The 17,464-nt window shown below is 36.9% G+C and overlaps 1 protein-coding gene across 3 annotated transcripts in view; it reads left to right on the top strand.

Moving 5' to 3' along the window:
* LOC134213383 (uncharacterized) overlaps positions 1 to 17,464 on the top strand; it is a 558,528-nt gene that overhangs the window by 290,292 nt on the left and 250,772 nt on the right. The gene's annotated exons all lie outside the window — the stretch shown is intronic.

The following is a 17,464-nucleotide window of genomic DNA, read 5'->3' as shown; positions in this document are numbered from 1 at the left end:
CGGAAACCCAGACAAAACCCAAAACAAATCGTTCTTTCGTTAAACTGATATTATTTTAATTTTGCACATTTAGTCAATTCCTCAATTTGTTAATTGTAGTTGGTAAATTTAATTTTTGGTGACTTGGTTCAAGTTGATGGTGTAACATATATGTATGGGAAAATTAAATTTGACTAAATTTTGTATCGGGAAAGATTCGGAAAGAACTGATATGATGCATTGAAATATATATTTTGTCAGTGGTTAGTTTAGCGAATTGCGCCTTGCTGCACCAAAGCGGGAAATTTACTGTTTCAAGGTTAGAATTAAGACGCTGCTGTGATCCTAAGTCTTCGACTTCCGGAAGTCTTTGGATAGCATAGCATATGTCGGATAACTATTTAAATTTCAAAATGAATTCAGCGTTACAAAATTACTGTTGCTAAATTTTAAGCGCATTCGTAGGTTTAGTCGAACATTTGTATGGGGGACCACCACTGCGCGACGGCACATTGCCATTCCTTCTTTTAGGCGCATTCGAACGGGAAAGCGTTGAACGTGTTAAACAAAGCACGATGGTTATGGTCACTATTTTCGGTTATCATTTTGGTGGCTGCATTCCGTACAGGTGACGTTTAATAGTTCATCAAATAGCAGCGCTGTTATCGCGCTACCAAATTTGATCACCTGTCCGCTGCGCTACTGTTTTAGCAGCACGTTTAGTAGCGACCGGAAAAGTGTCAAGAAATGATACTGCGCTGCCAAACGGCTTATACTCACCACCGGCAATCTTGCTCTAAGTTAATGTATTGAAACTGTATATTTTAATAACCAACGGTAAAAGCTAATATTTTCTTTTCTCGATCCACTCTGATAAACTCTGATGCTTATAGAGGTAATGAATATATGCCCAATTCGATGATTTATATTTGTATGTATCTTGCCACATGCTATGTGTATTGATGGTGCTGTGGTGTAGTAGCCGCTTCCCGATCAAGAGATCACGAGTTCGAATCCAGATTGGAGCATTTTGCTTTTTTGTACGTAAAACAGTTTTTGGTCATAACTCCGAAACGCAAAGTTCAATCGATCTAATTTTAAATAGGAACCAATGGGACTGCATTCCGCGTCGAACGCAACTTGTTGCGAGCAAATCGGATAATGATAAATGCCCAAAAACGTGTCTCACATTTTTGTACACATACACACACACACACACACATACATACACACATACAGACATCACCTCAATTCGTCGAGCTGAGTCGATTGGTATATAACACTTTGGGTCTCCGAGCCTTTTATAAAAAGTTCGGTTTTGGAGCAGTTCTATAGCCTTTCCGTATACTTAGTATACGAGAAAGGCAAAAAGGTAAAAAACGCGGCTTTCCTCGTCAAAATCTTGCTGAACTTTATACCAGTTTTTGAAAGGTTTTTTTGTGATACGATACCGAGGTTTATATATAGCATTGTAAAGATAATTGAAAGAGCTTTCATATCGTTGTTATGAAATTGTGATATCATAAAGGAAAAAAAATAAAAAACAAACAAAATACGGAGAAAACACTGAAAATTTGATGTATTTTCAACTTTAAAAGTCAGCCACTTTTTTCCACGCATTTCCCCGGGGAGATATTTAGTTGGGGATCACATTTGGGATGTGTACTTTCAGATTCTCACGGAAAGTCTTGCGCCATTTTGAGAAAACGCGATTTGGAAAAAAACGCTTGTGCTCCAAAATTTGTCTGTTTTACCTTAGTGTGTATCATTGCAACACAAATTTCAATATTCTATTATAATAAACGTTCTTCCCTATTTGTTCTTGATATTTTGTGAATTAAAATTCGATGTCGTTTGGAAATTTATACACATTATTAATAAAATAATCAAAATATTAAGCCCTTTTCAAAAGTTAGTCGCGAAATGACTGGAATTGATACTTACCAACAATGATGTTATCGATCATTTAGTAATTCGCGTTCGATCATTTAGCAGTTTTTCAAAAACTCACTCCAAAAGCTGAATTTCAAAATGTGTTGTATGGTGGACTTCTAGTGCGAAGGTTTTTCTACAACTCTGCCTAATGATTCGTTGTTTGAATTCCACTAGTAACGGAGTTATAGCTATAGTTTCAGTAACTTAGACTAAATGATAACAAAATTTCTATCATTTAGTTTAAGTTACTGCAACTAGCGTTATAACTCCGTTATTTGTTGAATTCTAACAACGAACCATTAGGCAGAGTTGTAGAAAAACCTTCGCACTAGAAGTCCACCATACAACACATTTTGAAATTCAGCTTCTGGAATGAGTTATTGAAAAACTACTAAATGAACGAACGCGAATTACTAAATGATCGATAACATCCTTGCTTACCAACATTATCCTGTTATGACAACATTAAAAACATCTTATAAGCTCGAAAAAAGGAAGAAGACATTTTTTTTGTCCGCCAGTTTGTATGGGGAAGCCCCATAGTGCGCTGGTCAAGCTGTTCAAGCGTTGTTTGATGCTGTTTACGATCATCCGTTCAAGCTTTCGGATTACGGACTTTTTTTTTCAGAGGCCAACATTGTTGTTTGTGAAGCCGTGGCTTCTTATCAATCGGATCGTCGGAACTTTCGCTTCCAAAATGCGCTCGTTGTTGGTAAAGTATAAGGGTATCGTAACAATCGTAACTCGTAATCTGCATAGGAAGTAAATGCTTGAAGAAGCCGGTATTCGAAAGTTTTAACAGCAACGCGATGATCTGCTCCGGGCTGGAAGATAAACATTTTTTTAGTTCTCTATCTATTTGTTATGATGATTGACCGTCGCGGGTTCCCAGTCTCATAAATTTTTGTTCTCAGTGTTGCCAAAAATATGAAATATGAAACTAATTTTGATTAGTTTACAAATTTTGTTTTGAGAATTCTCACTGTGAAAATCAAAATTTGGAACTAAGAAAATAACTTTCAGATTAACAATTTAGAAAATGTAAAATCATTTATGTTATGTTTGGCTTTGGCAATGGCTGTCAAAATTCTAGCGACAGTCAAAATTTGTGCATGTTAAGAATCGAGTCATCACTATATCTTGCACATATTTATTTATGGAATGTTGCTATGACAATTATAGCAAAGCATAGCATATGTGATTGTACAAATCGTGGGTGCCTAAACCCAACGGCCCCGTTGGCCTGCATGGAACCGGTATTAGGACACAATCTTTAATACGAACATATGTATTTATATTCGGTTAGTTACTGCAAATATGTATTTTTTTCGAGTCGCTATAATCAAGAAGGTATCTAAAGCATACCACATCGTTACATTGCTTGATGATTGAGTGATTGGTTTTGATGAAACATCGAAAACAAAAGTGTGCATAAAAATTGCGTCGCCATAACAAAAAGGGCGTAGAGAATTAACACTGCTGTTTACATTCTAGAACCAAATCCAAATGTCGCACATGTCGGGGTAGGGCTTCACTGCTCCCCCTTCTCCACCTGGTTTTACTTACAATAATCAGTTGAGAAGTTCACTGTACATCCAGTTTTTTTTATACGGGTGGATTTTAGTCGATTATGACCTTGAAATTCACAAAAAATTCAAATTTAGGTGGTATTTAAAAAGCTGTGAAAGATCAGGTTGACCGGGAATTTAAAGAATACCAACAGTGTAAGAAAAAATATTGGGTGTATAATATACACTGTATATGTATGTATGTATGTATGTATGTAGTTATCCACCATCCTGGCTTGAGTCTTGCTCTGCATACGGTTCCACCCGTACTATTGGGTCGAATTTAAGTTTCAATGCACTGCTGTATGAGGGGCCAAAAACGGAGGTGGCGGATCCGTAAGCAGAGATACTTACGCGAAACCCGCGGAATAGAGAGAATCTTCTTCCAACAGTGTAATACCTCAGACTAATAACTAGATTCGCAATACTTTTTGGGCTTTCCGAGGGATGGCTTCTTTGAAGAAGGGCGCGTCAAATCCATTACAACTGTGGGGAAGTGTACCCATCTACATGAATGTTATAGTACTAGTCCGCCCTCGACTCCGGTAGGTACTCCAAGTCCATAGTCTTTCAGTTGCAACCTCAATGATGCCCTGATGCTCCCTCCCAACCCAATTTTATAAAATAATATGATTTATATAATGGTTGTATTGTGATAAAATGTGAAGAAATAAATTGTAATGTAAATTTATTTCATGTTGAATTAAGTTGATAGCTGGAAATTAAAATTCCATTTTATACAGATCATCACATATAATTATAATAATTCCAGAAAACATAATAAATGGATTGAAATGTCAAATAAATTATTAGCAAAAGTTTGCTAATTTCTTAGTAATGTCATTGCATTTTCCTGATATTAAGCAATTGTTGTTGTTATTTGAACCTGATAAATTTGAACCTGATAAATTTAACCTTCCGGGACTCGCACCGTTGTAAAAAGTACAACACATTGAGTAAAAATGAGATAACTTTTTAGTCAGTTGACCAATTTGTACCAAACCACCATGTATTCCTCAAAAAATTAGTTCTGCATCAATTGAAAAGATAATAAAAGTGATTCGATAGAAGGCTCGGGTAGATATATCTAAATAAAAGGCTCAGGTGCACTGGGATAAGTGACCAGTAATGAATTATTCATTTTTTTCGCGATTTTTTTTCTAAATCATTTCTTATAATAACCTTGGAGTTAATTCGCAGTTCTCACTCACCTATGACCGTAGGTGGCCACCAGGCGGCCTTCCGGAAATCCAGAACGTTTGTAAAAATGGTCATTTTGGAAAGTTCGTCCGAGAGCAGCGCAATTTTTTCTAAACCATTCCTGATGGTAATTTAGTGGATATTCCACAGTTCTTACTCTGCTAAATCGTAGGTGGCCACCAGACGGGCCTCCTTATAATCCGGAACGTCCGTAAAAATGTAAAAATGTTCATTCTGAAAAGTTCATCCGCGAGCAGCGCAATTTGGTCTTCCGGAAAACCCGGAACGTCCGTAAAAATTGGTCATTTTGTGAAGTTCGTCCTAGAGCAGCGCAATTTTAGCTAAACCATTCCTGATGGTGATTTTGGAGATATTCCACAGTTCTTATTCTGCTATAACCATAGGCCACCTATGGTTAGACGGCCTTCCTTATAATCCGGAACGTCCGTAAAAATGGTCATTCTGGAAAGTTCATCTGAGAGCAGCGCATTTTTTTCTAAACCATTTATGGCCACCAGGCGGCCTTCCGGAAAATCCTGAACGTCCGTAAAAATTGTCATTTTGTAAAGTTTGTCCTAGAGCAGCGCAATTTTTTCTAAACCATTTCTGATGGTGATTTTAGAGAAATTCCACAGTTCTTATTCTGCTATAACCGTAGGTGGCCATCGGACAGCCTTCCTTATAATCCGGAACATCCGTAAAAATGTGAAGTTCGTCCTAGAGCATCACAATTTTTCTAAACCATTTCTGACGGTAATTTTGGATGAAATTCTCAGTCATTACTCTGCTCTGACCGCAGGTGACCACCAGATGGCCTTCGGGATAATCCGGAACGACCGTAGAAATGATGATTTTGGAAAGTTTTCCTAGAGCAGCGCATTTTTTTCTAAACCTTTTCTGACGGTGATCTTGAAGATATTTCAAAGTCTTAATCAGCTATGACTGCACGTGACCACCGGCGGCCTTCCGAATAATTTGGAAAATGGTTATTTTGGATGGTTCGTCCTTTCGTCCCTTTCTTCTAAACCATTTCTGATAATGACCAGGAAGTTAGTCAATGCTCTTTACCCTCAAATATTGTATAGAGTTTTTCACCTTCGCCAAAGGTATAATAATAGCCCAAAAATATATGTACTACGCAAAGAAATGAAACATGATCATATAATATCATAATAATACCTAAATAGTAGTCATTGATGATAATAACCACATTAGAAATTCGTGAGATATTGGTCTTATTTGGCCAAAAAGAAGCTATTTCAGCTAAAAAAAACTTTATTGGAATGTGGAGTGTATAATCAAACTGGTGGTCTCACATGTGCTATCACTACTCTACGAAAAAATTTAAACTTCACAATATTTCAACATACAGGTTTACCTCGATTATATGGACTTTTTACCTCGATTATATGGACATTTTTTTTCGTTCATTTTTTTTTCGTGTCTAGAGGTTTTAAATACCCGTTGAATATTCTACGTCATATTTTACATTGATTCTATATTTATTAAAGTACATTGGGACAAAAAAGCTAGGAAGGCGTGTTTCAAAAGTTACATATGATGAAACCGCACATTGAATCATATGATCGGTTGACTAGATTGATTTACCAATTTCACGTTGCAAATTTCATTGCATTTGTGTATTTTATTAATCAACAACTACCACGGCCACGTCCTTACAAAACGGTGTGGAACGATAACGAGTATTTTAGGTGATCTCTGTAATATGGAAACTTGATATGAATTGACAGTCTAAGACGCGAGTGACGAGATGTCCGTATTAAGCTGTTAGATCTTCGCTAACAAGCCATTTTCTGCCCTTGGTACGTGGAGTTAAGTGTAGGGAATGGAATTGAACGAGAGGCGGATGACGCAATAACATCCAGCAAATTTGACCAAGCATGTTTTTTTCGCAGTTTTCCATACCCTTAGTGGAGGTAGCACCAATAGTGGAGGAAGTGGGGTTTTAACGAAATTTATCGTATTTATACACTTTACGATGGTTTCAGTTGATGCGTCGTCCTTTGAATATCCTGTTAAATGCAACTTATCCTAATATTTTGCTTGGAAAACTATTGAAAACAATGATTTTCCTTAACAAAATTGACTCCCTTGCACCTATAGTGGTGCAACTGTACCAATAGTGGCGAGTCTCATAAGAAACCAATGGATAGCACCACTATGGGAACCAAACTTAATTTTTACCTCCACTAAAGGAACAGTGTACCCATAGTGGTGCAAGCAATATTTGGTAATTGTTGACTGTTGACTGTTGACAGACTGGCTGTCTGTTAGAAAATAAGTGACTGGAAGATTTGTCCGCAGAAGATGGTCGAAGGCCAGTAAATCGACCGAAACGTCCGGACAGTCTGGCAAAGTTTTGTTTTGTCATTTTTCGCCGAAAACAAATCGATGAGAATCCCCAACAATAATTATTATCGTAAACTTTGGTAACGATGTCTAGTTTTTCATTCCGTTGTTCAGTCAGAAGCTACTGCCAATAACAAAAGCGTTGGGGAAACGCGAAATGAAGCACCCCAACAAAATTGTAGTGTAGGGTGAAATAATGAACTCATAGTAGCGGATAAACATATTTCCAAAAAAAGGAAACTTTCGAAACACTTTAGTTTGAGCTTTAAACTTGCAAAAGCTTGTTTTTTTCAGCCACGCCGTTCGCATTTTTGAGTACGATATGTAGGGCTCAAATGGAGTCTTCCTGGCATCAGCCGTTGTCTTCGGGAGGAAATGGACCGACGGAAAATAAAATCAATAAAAATATACCCGGTTTTAATAGTACGCAGGCCATTTTAGTTTTTAAACTCGTCGGAAAGTACGATCCTTCTTTAAAGACAAGCCTCCCGGAATCCAAATTTAAATCTCAATACGGAAGCAACGCACAACTATTATTTTCATTAACAGCATGCGTTGAATAATAAAAATGACAGTTGTGCGCTACTTTCGTATTGAGAGGGGTGTCCTTGAAAACGCGAGTAGATTTAAATTTAGGTTAAGGGGGGCTTGTCTTTAACATAGGAACAAAGTCCAAAATGTTACCAACAATTTATTTTGAAACGGGATTACAGGAGGCTTATCTTCAACCTACAAACACAGTCCAAAATATTTACAACAGGTTCTAACATAATAAATGTATTTTGGCCATAACGTCTGAACCCATAGTCAGATCCGGCAAATTTTCAATAGCAGACAATAGTACTGAATTCTCCGTCGAATTCAATTTGCTGCGATCGAATGAGGATAAGTTTATTTTTGAAGCGAAAGCATAACTTTTTCGGACGCATAGTATTTGCTTTGGAAATAAAACAGGTATGCACTGTAGTTAGAATTCGTGGCTAAGTATATTATTGTGTCCACATTAGGCTAGGCGAAGTCTTCATTATTAACGTAACCTTAGAATGGTATGCAAGCCAGCTGAAAACGGTTAAGTTCTTTAAAAAATTCAACAACTACTGAATCATCATAAAATGGGCCAAAACATGCGGATTAGACTGTAATGCAGAAAATTGATAATTTTGTATTGTATTAAGACAAATTTAATCTTTGAACACAAATTATGAGAAAAAAAAATGTTGCTTCGATTATATGGAAAATTCGATTATATGGACTTTTTTGCATCGAAAAAGTCCATATAATCGAGGTATACCTGTATTGGTTTCCAGTCCTTGAACAATTTTGTTGAAGAAGGCAATTTTCTAAGTTTCACAGATCCCGAAATATCGAACTAAACTGATCTCTCATATACACTAGCGTCGCCTTATGACTTAATTCTGAACCTAACAATTTCTCAATATATTGGTTTCCAATGCTCGAACAACCTTTTAGAAGATAGCAACTTTCCAAAACAATAGATCCCGAAATATGGAACCAAACTGATCTCTCATATACAGTAGCGCCACCTGGCGGGTGAATTCTAAACTAATTAGCTTCTTAACATATTGATTTCTAATCCTCGAACAACTTTGTAGAAGACGGTAACTTTCTAAATCCCACAGATCCCGAGATATCGAAGAACTGACCTCTCATATACAGTAACGCCTCCTTGTGGATGAATTATAAATTATTCAATTTCTCAACATATTGCTTCTTTGTACTCGAACAACATTGTAGAAAACGGCAATTTACTAAATCCCATAGATCCTGAGATATCGAACTAAACTGATCTCTCATATACACTAGCTCCGCCTTACGGCTCAATTTTGAACTAAACAGTTTATCAACATATGGTTTTCCAATGCTCGAACAACTTTATAGAAAACTAGCTTTATGTACCCGGCCTTGCTCGGAATTGCCAGTTTGGTTCGAAGTTTTTTTTTCACAATCGGAAAATGATAAAACCAATTGGTCAACAGGGTAATTGTGTTTACTTATTGATACTTCATCATTTGATTAAAAGAAGGCTTTTAGAAACACTGACTGAAAAAAGGGATCGTGGGTTTGAATAGCCATATTCCGTCTATTTCTAAAGAAGGAAAAACCTCAACCGATGCATTATTCCGGGCAAACGCATATTTTTAAAGAAGGGATCACACCTACCATTGCCTTATTCCGGGCAAATGCCTACATTTAAAAAAGCAATCACATCCACCATTCAGAAGGAAACACATTATTCATTGCTTTTCACTGGGCAAACCATGATTCCGATGAAGGGTAACAATTACCATTGCTTTATACCCAAATGCATGCTTTCTATGAAAGATTTTACTGATGCTGTTCATAATTATCCCAAATGCCTTCATGTCGAATGACCTTAGGCCAAATAGTGTTATGTTAATGGCCAGCTTCATTCAGGGAAATGTCATATTCTTGGATATGTGTATCGGGAAGTATCGTTTTCGGGAAATATCATTTTCGTTAAAGTCATTTTCCGGAGAATGTTATTATCGGGAAAATGTTATTGTCAAGGTCTTGGTATTTTTGAGGAATTCGGGCAATTTGTTTTCGGAACATTGTACAATGTCAAAAAACCTCGGGTGAACTAAATAAGACGGATTTTAAATTAAGACGTTTTCTAAACAATAGCAACCCCAATAACCTCCCGCATTCCAAAAGTCCCTCCCAGCCTGTCTATAATAGTTTCCTTTGGGTAGAGAATACGTGTTTACAAAATGATAATAAAATAACCTACCCCTATCCACTCAAATCGTTTCCTTAGGACAGACAATATTTGAAACAAATTTGGTTCAAATCGGTCTATCGTCGCCTCCTTAACATGAAGAATATGTGTTCCAAATTTGGTTGAAATCGGCCAAGGGGTTTAGAAGTTGTACTGAGTTGATCGAAAACTAAGAAATACCCCTCCCCGCACATCCTCCCCCTTTTACAAAGAGCATGCTTAACCCCCCATTGTCGTCTCCTTGAGATAAAGAATGTGTGTACCAAATTTGGTTGAAATCGGCCAAGGGGTTCAGAAGTTATACTGAGTTGATCGATAACTTAGCAATACACCTCCCCCCACACCCTCCCCCTTTTCCAAAGAGCATCCCCAACCACACTATCGTCGTCTCCTTAACATGAAGAATGTGTGTTCCAAATTTGGTTGAAATCGGTCAAGGGGTTCAGAAGATACACTGAGTTGATCGATAACTAAGCAATACCCCTCCCCGCACACCCTCCCCTTTTCCGAAGAGCATGCAATCGTCGTCTCCTTAAGATTTAGAATGTGTGTTCCAAATTTGGTTGAAATCGACCAAGGGGTTCAGAAGATACATTGATTTAATCGATAACTAAGCAAAACCCCTCCCCGCACACCCTCCCCCTTTTTCCGAAGAGCATGCAATCGTCGTCTCCTTAAGATAAAAAATGTTTGTTCCAAATTTGGTTGAAATCGGCCAAGGGGTTCAGAAGATACATTGAGTTGATCGATAACTAAGAAATACCCCTCCCCGCACACCCTCCCCTTTTTCCGAAGAACATGCAATCGTCGTCTCCTTAAGATTTAGAATGTGTGTTCCAAATTTGGTTGAAATCGACCAAGGGGTTCAGAAGATACATTGAGTTGATCGATAACTTAGCACTACACCTCCCTCCACACCCTCCCCCTTCTCCAAAGACCATCCCAACCACGCTATCGTCGTCTCCTTAACATGAAGATTGTGTGTTCCAAATTTGGTTGAAATCGGTCAAGGGGTTCAAAAGTTACACTGAGTTGATCAATAACTAAGCGATACACCTCCCCCCACACCCTCCCCCTTTTCTAAACAGCATGCTTTGGCCTCACATTGTCGTCTCCTTAAAATAAAGAATGTTTGTTCCAAATTTGGTTGAAATCGGCCAAGGGGTTTAAAAAGTACACTGAGTTGATCAATAACTGTGCAATACCCTTCCCCCACACCCTCCCCCTTTTCCAAAGAGCATCCCTAACCCCCCTATCGTCGTCTCCTTAAGATAAAGAATGTGTGTTCCAAATTTGGTTGAAATCGGTCAATGCGTTCAGAAGTTATGCTGGAACATACATACAAACATACATACAAACATACAAACATTGAGTTTTATATATATAATATAGAAGATGTCAACTTTCCAAAACCAATAGATCCTGAGATATCAAACCAAACTGATATCTAATATACAGTAGCGCCACATTGCGGATGAATTTCAAACTAATTAGCTTCTCAACATATTGGATTCCAATCCTCGAACAACTTTGTTGAAGACCGCAACTTTCTAATTCCCACAAATCCCGAGATATCTAACCAAACTAATATCTCATATACACTAGCGCCGCCTTGCGGCTGAATTCTGAACTTAACAGTTTCTCAACATATTGGTTTCCAATCCTTGAACAACTTTGTAGAAAACGGAAATTTCCTAAATCCCATAGATCTCGAGATATCGAACCAAACTGGTATTTTCATGTACACTAGCGCCGCTCAGTGGGAGAATTCTAAATTTTTTCTTGACTCATAGAGGGGGATTATAGATGGATCTAGATTTTTTTCAGAGTTTTTAGAGTTTTTAGAACTCTTATAAGAAGCATTGCGCCATTTATTGTGAAGATGGACTATTTTCACCGGTGTTCCGTTGGTTCCGGATCTTCCGGAGGACCAGCAGAAGATCCATTGGACTTAAAAATGTCCTCAATGAGAGAATATATCCCCTTTATTATTTTCCCGAAAAAATCACGTTGATAAGGACACGGCAGGTATTTCCGTCTATCGTCGTAGGAGCTAAAACCAACTAAAGCAACGTACTTTTGCTAGTACTCCACTATAGCAGAACGTTTCTCCTGAGCTTACGATTTGGTACGTATGAGTTTTACAAAAAAGCGTCTCTTTTACTGGTTTTCGAGACTATGACGAACAGACGAAAATACCTGCCGTGTCCCTATCAATTGAATTGGCTTCATTATAACGGATTTTAGGACTGTTGTACTTTTTACAACACGCGAGTTCTCGTGTTATGAAAGTTGAAACGAGTTGCGGAATTATGTTTTATTATACAATATAGCTACAAATCGCCAAACATCAGTTGTGTTGTATTTGTAAAAGAATCTGAATGGTATTGATGTTGTAGTTACATAAAATATTATTAGTTATGATTATTCAAAAAATGGATATGATGGAAAATTATTTATAAGATGATCATTTATAAGATGAAATATAGAAATGATGGATATAAAAAAGTAAAAAAAAAAATAAATGTAATAATTGACCTTACAGACCTTACAAGAAATCACTTTTGAATTAACTTTATGTCACATGTCATGTTAGTTTATAATCATTTTGGAATTAGCACAAGAATTTGGTATGCCTGAACACTAAGCTGTGAGGCGGCTCTGTCCCACACAGCAAAAATTATTTAAATTTCAACGACATGTAAACAGGGCCAGTCGTAAAAACACAGTAATTGAATTTGTTATTTGATTGAAATTTCCATCGAAATCAATGCACATATTAAGAGCATTGAAAAAGATATAAAATTAAACGAATCATCATTCATTTTTCAATTGATGTATAAATACATCGATATGCATTTAATTGTGCATCAATAAAACTTTACACGATCGTGTAAATTTAAGCGGGTTGAAACAATGCCAGAATGAATGTGAAAACAAGATGGTAGCAGAGCTCGTTATCGCATTAAGATCAAGAGTATCTGAACTGTGTCTCGAAAACGGCTTATTAGTGAACAAATTTAATGTAAACAACGGAGTAACTACGTGAATGGTAAGAATAGTTTTGTTGAATATTATTTAATTTCTGATTGATTATTTATTTTATTAATTTCTAATTGTATATTGATTTTGCAGCCTATTCGTTTGACCTCGCGGCTCTGAATTTCGGTCTGACACCATATTTCGTGGATAGATAATTAGATATTCCTCCCTATCCTATTAATTGATATATTTGATGTAATTGTGAATATTTATGTTTTCATTTAGGCGTAAAATAAAACAGTAAGAAATGAAACTTTATTCATTTTAAAGATTGATTGTATTTGGGAGTGGGTAGTGGGATCGGACGTTGGATTTTACATTCATGTAATTTTAAATGCGCCCTCCAAGCCAAACGTGTAAAATTCAACGATCTCAATTTAATTTTAAAGTGATGTAAATTTAACATCGAACTTAATTTTAGATGTATTTCGATGCTCCAAATATGTGCATCAAAATAAATGTAAATTTACACAAAAATTCTAACTGTGCAGTGTGGGGATGTAATGCTAATAAGAAGAAGCTTTTGAAACAATTGAGGATATTAACAAAAAAAATCGATTGAGAGAAATTCATCAATACAGTTACGCCTCTATGAAACAAAGCGCGAGATAGTGTCTCAAATTGGTACTCGGAATTAGTACCTTTACCTATACAGTAGCAGTTACAAAATATATGCATCGTGTCTAACAGTATAACTTCGACTTACACAATCTAACCGACTCCGTGATGGAGGAGAAGGACATAGATAAGCATAGTTCCATTTCAACTAACAACACCCTACACAGTATTAATTTTTGTGTAAATTTACATTTATTTTCATGCACATATTTGGAGCATGAAAATAAACGCAAAAATGAGTCAAATATTAAATTTACACTGATTGAAAATGTAGTCATGCGAAATTACATGACATGTAGATTTAATTGAATCTTTCAACTCGTTTAATTTTACATGATCGTGTAAAATTAAACGATGGTGTAATTTGACATTTCGTTCACTTTTTTTTTTAATTTGGGATTTTCAACAGAAAAATTCTATTGGCTCAAATGAACAGTATAGGGCACATTTTGGAAACCCAATTATGTATATAATGTCGCCCTTTTTAAGAATATTTGTGGATGGAAAATAGAATACCTAATATATGCGAACGCAATTAAATATCAATTCAATAGAATGGAAGCTTGAAAAATGTGTGATAGTATTATTTAAATAAAATGGTGAGTTTAATAAATTCATTTATTTATTTATTCAATTACACGATACATGTACTAATAATAGCAGTATCAGCCTCTCATTTCTTTAATGTTCGACAACGCAGAATAGGAAGAATACTTGCTGTCTGGAACCCAAGTGTGTATTCCAAGTATGTTCTGCCATCGAAATTTCGACAAGTCGAGTCAAGTACAAGACACTGAAGACGGCCTTACTGTTGAGGTCGAAATACGTATCTGTCAAGATACAATTAAGTGGTGAAATTCAATGGGATTGTATAAACTCGTCTTATGACAAGGTAAATACGGATAGATTGAATTAAAGTGTAGCTAACGCAGATGCCTTTTAAACGTTTCAAAAGATTTGCACCGAATACGATTAAAATCCTTACTCGAGAAATGCACATTTCGAAATTGTTGGCACGCGTAAGGCTGATAAATTTCGCCACACAACTTACAATTAATCCTCCCGAAACAAATGAAGCACCACTGAGCGAAAAATACCAAAGTGCACTTGCGGTATCTGCTATTTATTTTCTCCTTTTGTTACTGTTATTTTACACGACGATTGAAAATTAAATCAATATTGATTGAAAATTCGATGTATATTCATTTATTTTTAAAGTAGCAGTTGAAAAATACTCTCTACTATAAATACGTGTGGAATACAATTTAAAATTATATGTTTTTTGATGCTCTAATTGTGTGCATTAAAATAAACTCAATTCACAATTGAATTCAAATTTCAATTAATTAATTATTACAGCTTTTATAAAATCTACTACATTTTCAATCAAATTCCCGATTAAATCAATTTATTATTACATCATTTCTAATTTACACGTCGTGTAGATTTAATTATTTTTTGCTGTGTATGCTATCTCTATTACTCTTCTACTTGGGATTATATGATAATTATCACATTCGCATAATACAGAACGAGAAATATGATAGTTTTTTTTATCACTGCTTCTCTAATCTGGTATATAGTCCAGATGGCTAGCGCGTCAGTCTAATGACGCTAGGTTTGATGACTTAAGTTCCATTGTTATCCGCCAATTTTTTTTTGTGAGCAAATAAGGTTGGCGGAGTGTATAAAGAATCGTTCCAAAATAGAAGTATAAAAATAGATTCTATGTAGACACCCGTTTGTTCTATTTCTTTTTTCTCGTGATGCAATCTGTTCATGTGCCTCAGCTTAATGCCATAAAATCATACATTCTCTGATTGGGTATAGCTCAAAACCTGGTTGAAGAAAATGCACAACGTTGCACTAACCATCTAGCTATTCTAGCGACATATGAGTGAATTGTAAACGTTGTAGCATTTTGAGCTTAACCTGGTTGAAAGCCTCCAGGCTGCTGATGATGGAAAGGACGACGATGACGGGCAGTCCCATTCATTTCATTTCTGATGATGTATTCAGACGAGTGGACTTCTGGCGTTGAATGCAGGCCATCATTAACAAGGGCTGTGTGTTAACTCAATTCCACTAGGCGTTACGGTTGATTGCTCCTTTTGAAACGAATTGACCGAAAGCACCAATTGCCAATCCGAAAGTTTCAAATTTAATTACCGCAAAGTCAACTAAACTGCAATGCACTTTCCTGTGGTCGCTGTTGTCGTCGTCGTCGCCCATTCTGTGGATGTGCCTAGTTTTACCCGAAAAGTTCAAGAAGCGCTTGCCTCGTTAACACATAATTAATGTATTTTGCCTTGACCATCGAGACCAAGCCGGGTTCGTTCGCCGCCGCTGGACAACATGTCTCCGTGGAAGGCTGTTGCTTGGCATCGACGGCAGTGGCAGCCGGCGTTCGATCCGAAACCATCCAGTGGCGGCTGGAAATGGCGCTAATTTATGGCGTTCATAAAAATCAGCTGCAGACGTAACGTGATTTCTCGGCTGTCCGTGATCCAGGCTTATAATGTTAGCCAAAGCGGCGTTGCATGTGCGGGCGGCCTCCGATCGATTTTCGCTCAACAAATGGCTGCTGCTGGAACATGGAACTTGGCATTATTCGCCTGGTGGTGAATATAGAGCTGGGGAGAGCAGGTCATAACGAATCAGCAGGGAAAATTACCGAATGTAGATAATCAGGGAATTCAGGGTTTTGACTTTTCATTTCAATGAGACCAAAGCAAGCGCTTTTCGGGCCAAGGGAAAACCTTTTTTCCTTGTTTATGTTTAGGATTATCTTTCGCCCATCAATCTTTTCTCTAGAATTAACCTTAACATAAACATAAACGAAAATCTTTGCCTTTTATATGAAAATCCTTTTTCGTTTCATCACTTTTACCTCTCACTCACTTCTCGGAAGAATTATCGCAGAACAATTACAAAATAGTATGGTTGCGCCGGGATTCGAACCCAGAATAGTGACAATAATAGCCGCGGGGTTGCGCTTACTCTAGCCATGCCACCACGCTATCTGTATGAAAGCATTAAGTTATTTGTTCCACATAAGCTACTACCATTTGCATTGATGATGCCACGAAAAGACTCGAATATGAAAGAAAAAGAGCAAACCAACGTTTGGCAGCAATCGAAGTGAGCGAAAAATGGCTAGTAGTCTCCATTCTGTTTTTCTTTCCCGAAAAGTGATTTCTCCCCGTAATTTTTCGTAAGGGAGCATCCTGTGCTTCTGAGATTGAGTGAGCATTACGAACCCTGATCAGAATATTTTAATTTTATTCATAATTTTATCACATTTTTCGTTGTTTTCAATGCAATACACTGCCCTTCTACGCATAGTTGTCCCATGTTAGTTTTCGTGGATTTTGTCTTTTCACCGTTGAGCAGTCTATTTTGACGTATACTTTTAGAAAACTCTAACAGTGTAACTATAACAGTGGGGCACATAAAAAATAGAGGCCCTCGAGCACTTGTACCAGTTACGAATGTTCTATTTGAATTCGATTCATATTTTCTAGAGCCTAATAAAATTGCGTTCTTAGGTGTACGGATTTCGATTCATGTGGGTAGTACGCAAAAAACCAAGAAGCTAAGAAGAAAGGAGTCACACAAAAAGCGAAAAAGACATCATTACGACTAGGTGTTGATTATGTGCAAAATTGTTCATCTAAATGAATGTCGTAAGGTGAGTTCCATAGAAAGGGCATCGCACCTTCTAAACTTCGAATACCTTTTCGATTTCCCTTGTCATGAGCTTCGCTCTTTTAACAGCAGTCTTTCACAAAAACTGTTGAAATTCAATATGATAGAAAAATGGTGCATGTTGTAACATTCTCCCCTTTGTACGTGACCGTTTGGTGGAAATTGGTATTTGTCCTATAACAATAATAATCAGTTCTTCGCAAATAAGCGTATCAAGGTTTCATTTGTAAATGAGGACAGTGTATAATGTAAAAGGTTCGATTCTCGTTGCTTTCTGCAGTTG

Source organism: Armigeres subalbatus, chromosome 2 (assembly GCF_024139115.2).
Source record: "Armigeres subalbatus isolate Guangzhou_Male chromosome 2, GZ_Asu_2, whole genome shotgun sequence".
Classification (NCBI taxonomy): Eukaryota; Metazoa; Arthropoda; class Insecta; order Diptera; family Culicidae; genus Armigeres; species Armigeres subalbatus.
Note: the sequence above shows the minus strand (reverse complement) of the source record. Positions and strands in the feature narration are given on the sequence as shown.